Raw genomic sequence first — 7,887 nt, forward strand, 5'->3', positions numbered from 1 at the left:
ATCTTCCTGCCTCATCCTCCTGAGTGCTGTGATTACAGACATGAACCTTCATGCCCAGCTTCATTGTGCTTATATACAGTGACAACCGTCCATCTCTTAAACACAAGAACTGTGACCATACATCTTTGTGTCTGGGTAATCAGAGCCCAGTCGTTCAGCAGAGTGGTTCTACAGGGCAGTTTGCAGCTGAGAGCCAGAGTCACCTCTGACTCCCTGAGCTCGACCTGTGACCTTGGGAAGCCATTTCACCTTTGGCCCCTTCGACTCTGTACCTGCAAAGCTAGGCTGACGACTGCCGGCCTCCTAGGGCCTTTGGCAGCGTTGAATAAGACAGTGTTCACTGAGGTGTGTGCTGAGGGAGACTGACCTGTCAGGGGCTAATCACTGCTCACACTGTGTCCTGGAAAGCCTCTGATCCAACCCCTCCAGGACCAGGTTGGGGTGTAACTCAGTTGGGAGCGAGTTTGCCTGGTGTGTACAAAGTCCTGGGACCCAACCCCAGCACCACATAACCAAACAGATCGGTGCACCCTTGTAATCCCAACCCTTGGAAGGCTGAGACAGAGGAGGACCTCTGTGAGTTGAGGTCAGCCTGGACTAGCCTGAGCTACATAGTGAATTTCAAACCAGCCAGAGCTACACAGTGAGGCCATGTCTCAAAATACATACATACATTCATACGTACATACATACATACGTACATACAACCTCCCACATATTTACAATGGCTTCAGTGTTCTTTTTGACACTATTTTTTATCAAGTTTGTTTTGTAATTATGGACTGGTCACAAGAAAATAAGTTCGCCTAATTCCCCACCTGAATCCTCTTAAGGAGCAGGTCTGAGATCCCACCAGGTTCTCTGGCTGAACATTTAAATCTCCTAGGAACCGTGAACAACTGACTCTGAGAGCCCAACCCCCAGACATTCCGATATAATTGACCTGGGGTGTGGCCGAACTCCTGGATTTGTTTAAAAGCTCCCTGCGGTGAGTCGAGTCTAGCTCAGTTACCCGGTTCAGTGGCCTTGCCGGCACCTCCTCTGGCTCATGCCCAGGACTCACCCACGGCCACGCAGTTCTTACACTTGCTCCCCAACTGCTCTTTGGGAGGCTGGGATAGCCGGTGACCCCAGTTCCTGCCCTGAAGGCTTCAGAAAGGCAAACAAACCTTGTCTTCACATCAGGTCCCAAACACACCTTGACTCACCCTCCCTTCTCCTGATCTGGTTTATGGTTCACAGATAACATCCCGGAAGGAGAACCAGTTTCGGACTGGGCTGTGACCTCCTGGCCTCAGCTGGCTCCTGCAGTTCCTTGTTTTCTGGTCTCCTCTACTGCTAGCTCCAGTGAGCCAGCCTTCGTTAATTTGTCTTTGGCTGTCCATGCTTAGCCTCCAGGTTGGGTTCCAGTCTGGCGGCTTTTCAGCCTGAACCATTCACCTTGCCATCCTAACCCCAGCCCTGCCCCAGTCTCTGTTATCGGTGCCTTTTATGGGTCATTACCAGTTTCTGTTCTAATAAGGAAGTTGACGACATTGGCAACAGGGAAGGGAGAGAATTGGAATAAATTAATCTAAGAAACGAGGAGGCAATCAGGTGGGCTTGCAGTAGTCCACACATGGTAAACATAAGCCTGCGATTCTCACTTTTTTCACTACTTGGTTTTTGCTCTTTATTTCCTCCTCCAGGTGTGTGTATGAGAGAGAGACAGAGAGAGACACAGAAAGAGAGAGAGGGATACATGTAGGTTTCTGGAATTGAGCTCAGGTCGGCCAGGCCTTTACCTCCTTAGCCACAATCTGTTGGCTTCCTCATTCTTTCTTCTCTCTCTCTTTCTTTTTTCTTTCTTTCTTTCTTTCTTTCTTTCTTTTTTTTTGTTGTTGTTTTTCGAGACAGGATTTCTCTGTAGCTTTGGAGCCTGTCCTGGAACTCACTCTGTAGAGCAGGCTGGCCTCGAACTCACAGAGATCTGCCTGCCTCTACCTCCCGACTGCTAGGATTAAAGGCGTGCGCCGCCACAGCCCAGCTCCTCATTATTCCTTTAAGACCAGTCTCTGAGGAGTGGAATTGCCAGCCTGAAAGCATAAACGAGTGGAAGACTCCGCTTGAAAGTCATACCCAGGGTTCTCTCTATAGGAGTCACACCAGCATACACTCCTACCAGGGTGATCCAAAAGTGTTCTCTTCACAGAGAGGGTGTCACACGGTTCAATGCCAAATGTTCCACATTTCAGGAGTCACCCCCACCCCCACACTGGGGAGCCCTAGTTTATATTGAGAAATGCGGAAGACCTTGGGACAAGTACAAACCTCGCAGAGTGACCAAAAATACAAGGCTGAATGCAGTCCTGGCCTTTAGTGTCTCATGCAGGGGAGTCTTGATGGTACACCGTCCATGTTCACGGCCACGGATGCTGGCTCTCTGGCTCTTCATTCCTCAGTAACAGACAGCCCACGGCTACCGCGGCTGAATAGGATATGACCTAATGAGACAATGAAACGCCTTCCAACTGCAGGTTTTAGCAGCCAGTCTTTGACTTTGCCCGTGGACTCTCTCACTGTCTTTGTTTGTACTTAGATAACCTTTGCTTAATGTTTAACACCGTGACGAGTCCCACTGCGGTTTTAAAGGGTTCAGATTATAAAGCAACATCAGCATGATTCAGTTGTCGCTAAAGAGGAAGGCTATGTGACTGGGCTATCTTAATGACAGTTGGAAGGACACAGGTACCCAATTATGAAGACCAACAACAACCAAAGCAGAACATGCAACTTGGACCATAATTTTGCTTTAGGCTTGGTGGAGAAAGAGGTTAACACCATATATGGAGGCCGGCCCTCACAAGCCTTGAACTAGACAGCCAAGTGTTTCTCCATCAATCAACAGGGATGTTGTTTCTCTAAAGAAGCCTCTAATCCCAGCTCACGGAGGCAGAAGCAGATGGATCAAGAGTTCAAGACCAGCCTCCAGTACAGAGCAAGTCCGAGACCAGTCCAAGTGTGTGACGCCATGGTTTTGCTTTTGTTTCAAAGCTGTTGTGGTGGAGCACACACTTGAAATCCCTACACTGAAAAAGTTACAGGGAATTGCTGTGAGTTTGAGGCCAGCCTGGGCCACACTGTGAGTTTACTTTTCAATTCAGAGGCTGTAACCAAAGTGTCCCAGGAGTAAACTTCTTGAGACATTTGGAACAACAACAAGACAAACAAATAAAAACTGGGCCACAGTGGGGCACACCTTTAACGCCCACACTTAGGAGCTGGAAGTAAGCAGATCTCTGTGAGTTCAAGGCCAGACTGCTCTACGGAGGAGTGCTAGGAGGACCGGGGCCACACAGACAAAACCTTATCTCGGAAAACAAAATAAAACAAATTAAAAAAAAAAAACAACAAAAAAGGCATTTAGCTTTAGAGTCTTTCTTGGAACTTGCTCTGTAGACCAGGCTGGCTTTGAACTCACAGAAATCTGCCTGCCTCTGCCTCCCTAGTGCTGGAATTAAAGGCTTGCACCACCACTGCCCAGACTCTTTTCTTTTGAGACAGAGTCTCTCACTATACAGTCCTGGCTGGTCTGGAACTCAGTATATAGACAAAGCTACTTTGAACTCACAGAGATCTGCCCACCTATTTCCCAAGTTTGGGAATTAAAGGTGTGCCACATCCAGCTTAAAACGTATTTGTTTGTTCATTTGGTTTGTTTTTTGTGTGTGTGTGTGTGTGCACGTTTGTGTGCTTGAAGGAGTTTATTTCCACCAAATGCATGCAGATGCCTGCCCAAGCTAGAGAGCGCTGGATCCCTTAGAAACAGGGTAGTTGTGATCTATCATAGGGTGATGGAAACTGAACCCATGTCCTCCTCAAGAACAATAGGACTGTTAATGACTGAGCCATCTCTCCAGGCCCCCAGGACACTCTGATGCTGCCATTGAAGAATCTGACTACAGATTCTTTAATTTCTTTTTTCTTTAAAGATTTCTTATTTATTATGTATACAGTGTTCTGTCTGTATGCTTGCTGGACATGAAGAGGGCACCAGATCTCACTACAGATGACTGTGAGCCACCATGTGGTTGCTGGGAATTGAACTCAGGACCTGTGGAAGAGCAGGCAATGCTCTTAATCTTTGAGCCATCTTTCCAGCCCCCAGATTCTTTAATCTCTGAATATTGATTTGCTCCAACAGCTCTCCAGGGGCATTGAGCCCATGAGCTGGCCTGAATCGCTGGTCCTTGGATACGTGGTCTTGGCTTCTGTTTTCTCTATGGTACCATTGACTATTGTGGGACTATTTAGAGTCTAATCTGGGAAGCCATCTACTAAATCCCCGCATAATTTTGTGTGTTCTGCTGGTGGACCCTGATTAGCCTGAGGATCTAGGAACTATACGGTGGAATCAATGCAAATGAAGGTTATTTTCGTAAAGTCTGCTTCTGCAAACACTTCCAAGTCTCAGCTCCCTTCCCTGGTGACATAAATGACCTTTCCTTCCTGGTGCAAGAAGCGAGTAAAAATATCTCACAATATCATGGGACAAAACGGAACATGCTGTTTTTATTAAATGTCACTTAATGTTTACTAGTCCTAGTATATCTATGCTGTCTGTTGAAAGCGTGGTTCAGTCATGTGTCTCAAAAATAATGGGCTGGGGGGCTGGAGAGATGGCTCAGAGGTTAAGAACACTGACTGCTCTTCCAGAGGTCCTGAGTTCAAGTCCCAGCAACCACATGGTGGCTCACAGTCATCTACAATAAAATCTGGTGCCCTCTTCTGGCATGCAGGCATACATGGAGACAGAACAGTGTACATAATAAATAAAATCTTTAAAAAAAAATAATGGGCTGGAGAGATGGCTGAACACGCCTGCAGAGGACCTGGGTTCATTTTTCAGCACTCACATGGTAGTTCTCAACCACCTATAGGTGTGGCTCATTATAGCCTAGTTCCAGGGGATACAGTGCCTTCTTCTGACCTTTGAGGACACCAGGTATACATGTGGTACACAGACATACATGTAGCCAAAATACACACATAAAATAAAACAATTCTAAAAATAATTTAAAATAATATAACCACATAGGCTACAAAATTTAAGTTTTTAACAAGGAGTTTTGTTTTTGTTTTTGTTTTAGATGGCAGTATCAGGGTTGGAGAGAAGGCTCAGCAATTGAGTGTATACTGATCTAGAAGATTCAAATTCAAATGCCAGCCTCCACTTTGACAGCTCACAACTACCTGTGACTTCAGCTCCTTGAGATCTGGGGTCCTCTTTTCAACTCCTCAGGCACCTGAACTCACATGTGCACATATCCAAATACATATAATTAAAAAATTAACAATGAATCTTTTTAAATGGTTCTATCATGAAATCAAAAGAAGCAGAATGAACCAGGTGTCGTGGTCCTGGTCCAAAATCCCAGCACTTGGGAACTAGAAACAGGAGAACTGGCAATCCAACATCACCCTCATCTTTATAGCAATTTCAAGAACAGTTGGGGCTACAAGAGACCCTATTTCAAAACAGAAAAACAAAAAATCCCACCACCACCACCACACAACAGCAACAAAATGGAAACCCACAAAAAGCATTATAAAAAGATTGACACAGGGGATAAAGCTCAGTGGTAGGGCACTTGAGTAACATCCACAAGGCTCTAGATTCCATCTGCAGTAGCACAAGATAGACAGACAGACAGACAGACAGATGTTGTGGAATGCAGCTCAGTGCCAAGGCATGTGTTACTATGTACCAGGCTCCGGGCTCAGTATACAGAATATTAGGGGGAATTATTTTAAATTATCCATGGAGGTCAGAGAACACACCTTCAGAAAGTCGCTTCTCCCCTTCACCTGTGTGGGGCTTTGGGAGCAAATTCAGGTCCTCAGACTTGGTAGCAGCTTCCTTAACCTGCTAAGCCGACCTCACTGGCACAAAATGTACTGCCTGAACACGTTGCTTAGGAGTGCTGGTGGTTGAACCCAGGTCCTCACATATGCTAGTCAGGTCCTGTAGCATTGAGCTATATCCTCATCCTATAAAAAAATAATGTGTTTTTATTTTATATATTTTGTTTTATATTGTTGGTGTTATTTGTTTTGCTGAGACAAGGTCATGCTGTGTAGCTCTGGCTGATCTTGCAGTGGCTCTGTAGACCAGGCTGGTCTCGAGCTCATAGAGATCCACCTGTCTCTGCCTCCTGAGTGCTGGCATTTAAGGTGTGCGCCACCATAGCCAGTCTGTGTTTTGTTTCTTGAGGCAAAATCTCTCTATATGGTTTAGGCTGGCCTAGAATTTATTTCATAGTCTAGGCTGGCCTTGAACTTGTCACCCTCCTGCCTTTATACCCCTCCCCCAATTGCTGTGACTACAGTAGGCTGATGACATCCAGCTCTATGTGTAGCTATTTTCAAATGACTTCCCTTATTCATTACCACTAATTGCCTCTGTCAGCTAGATGCCTGGGTCTTTGTTTAAGCAGTAGTGTGCACGTGACAGAAAAGCAAATAACAGAATGAAAGGCATAAAGTAACTGTGTTTTCATATTTTTTATATTTAGTAGCAACTTGTGCCATTGTTATAGATTATATGTATCATTTTTTGTCTAGTACAATGGTGCCCCTCGTTGCCCTTCTGAAAACGACAGTTATCTTATTCAAATTCAAGCCAAGACATCACATTTTAAATAAATTGCCAAATTGCCCATGAGATCGCTTGGGATTACTTTGCTTCCAAACCAGAGGACCTGAGTTCGATCCCCTGAGCGTGTGGATCGAGAGAACTGATTCCCACAAGTTGTCTTCTGATCTTCAGACGTATTAATGAATGCAAAATAACTTCTAAAAAGTTTGCCAAGTTGTTAGATGAAAAAAAATGATATGCCAATGTTGTGTTTACACAGTGACTTGATAAGCCATGGTGACTAAGATTTGAAGAGGCTGTTGCTGATGGTGCCTTTCTTGGTTAGACTGATCGTTTTCACATGCTCAGAGGCCAGCACAGTACTTCCTTTGGAAACAGCCTAGGAGTAACCTCTGCCAAAATTCTTCTTGACCTCTTTGTGTTTTGTTTTGTTTTGTTTTTTTAATTTGTTAAGACTCCTTTAGGACTTTAACCCCGAGTTAACTGCAAACTTGTCCAAATTTGTGAATTATAGTGGTTTATAGACACTTTCATGATTTTTGTTTTGTTTTGTTTTTCTTTGTCTTTCCTTTCAGATGGGGATTCACATGCTTGCTTTGAACACAGCATCCAGCTACAGCTGGCCTTGAACTCCTGTCTCTCCTGCCATCACACTGAGAGTTCCAGGATGACAGACACATGACACCAATGCCTGGCTAAAGGTCTATGTTTTCTGAATCAACTGTTTTCAATTTGTTCTGCAGGAGCCAGTTTCACATAGAGCAAAAGAGAAAAGTCTGGGTTGGGCAGATGACTCAGCGGGTAAAACAAAACAAAACAATAAATAAGTATATGTTTTGTTTTGGAAACAGGGTTTTACAACGTAGCCCAGTCTGGCCTCAAACTCACAAAAGATTCACCTGTCTCTGTCTCCCAACTGCTAAGATTAAAGAAGTGAAAGCCACCATGCTTGGCTCAAATAAACAAATGGAATTGAAAAAGAAAATAAAAGAGTAAAGTTTGGTCTCTCTCTGTCTCAGGGTTGAGTTCTTGATCCCCCAACACAGACTTAGGCAAGTTTCTCGAAACTCCCATCCACGAAGATGTCTTTGCTTGAGATCGGTTGAAGATTCACTTGCATTTCTCTCCAGCTTGCCACACAAGCCCTGTGTCTGCCTGGAACCTGTATCGCTGGGTCCTGATTTATTCTCTCTCTCCTTCCGAGGATGCCTCATTCCCTCCAGTGGAACATGGGACATGCCTTACATTCC

At 44.9% G+C, this 7,887-nt stretch overlaps 1 long non-coding RNA gene across 1 annotated transcript; it reads left to right on the forward strand.

The window, feature by feature from the left end:
* The first annotated feature begins 921 nt into the window (after positions 1–921).
* On the forward strand, positions 922–7,639 carry LOC146892281 (uncharacterized). The gene is made up of 2 exons (XR_015004694.2): positions 922–988; positions 7,213–7,639. It is a non-coding gene; the product is annotated as an uncharacterized LOC146892281 (long non-coding RNA).
* Positions 7,640–7,887: the final 248 nt, after the last annotated feature.

The sequence above is a fragment of the Myodes glareolus genome, chromosome 12 (assembly GCF_982192425.1).
Source record: "Myodes glareolus chromosome 12, mMyoGla1.1, whole genome shotgun sequence".
In the NCBI taxonomy this organism is placed as follows: Eukaryota; Metazoa; Chordata; class Mammalia; order Rodentia; family Cricetidae; genus Myodes; species Myodes glareolus.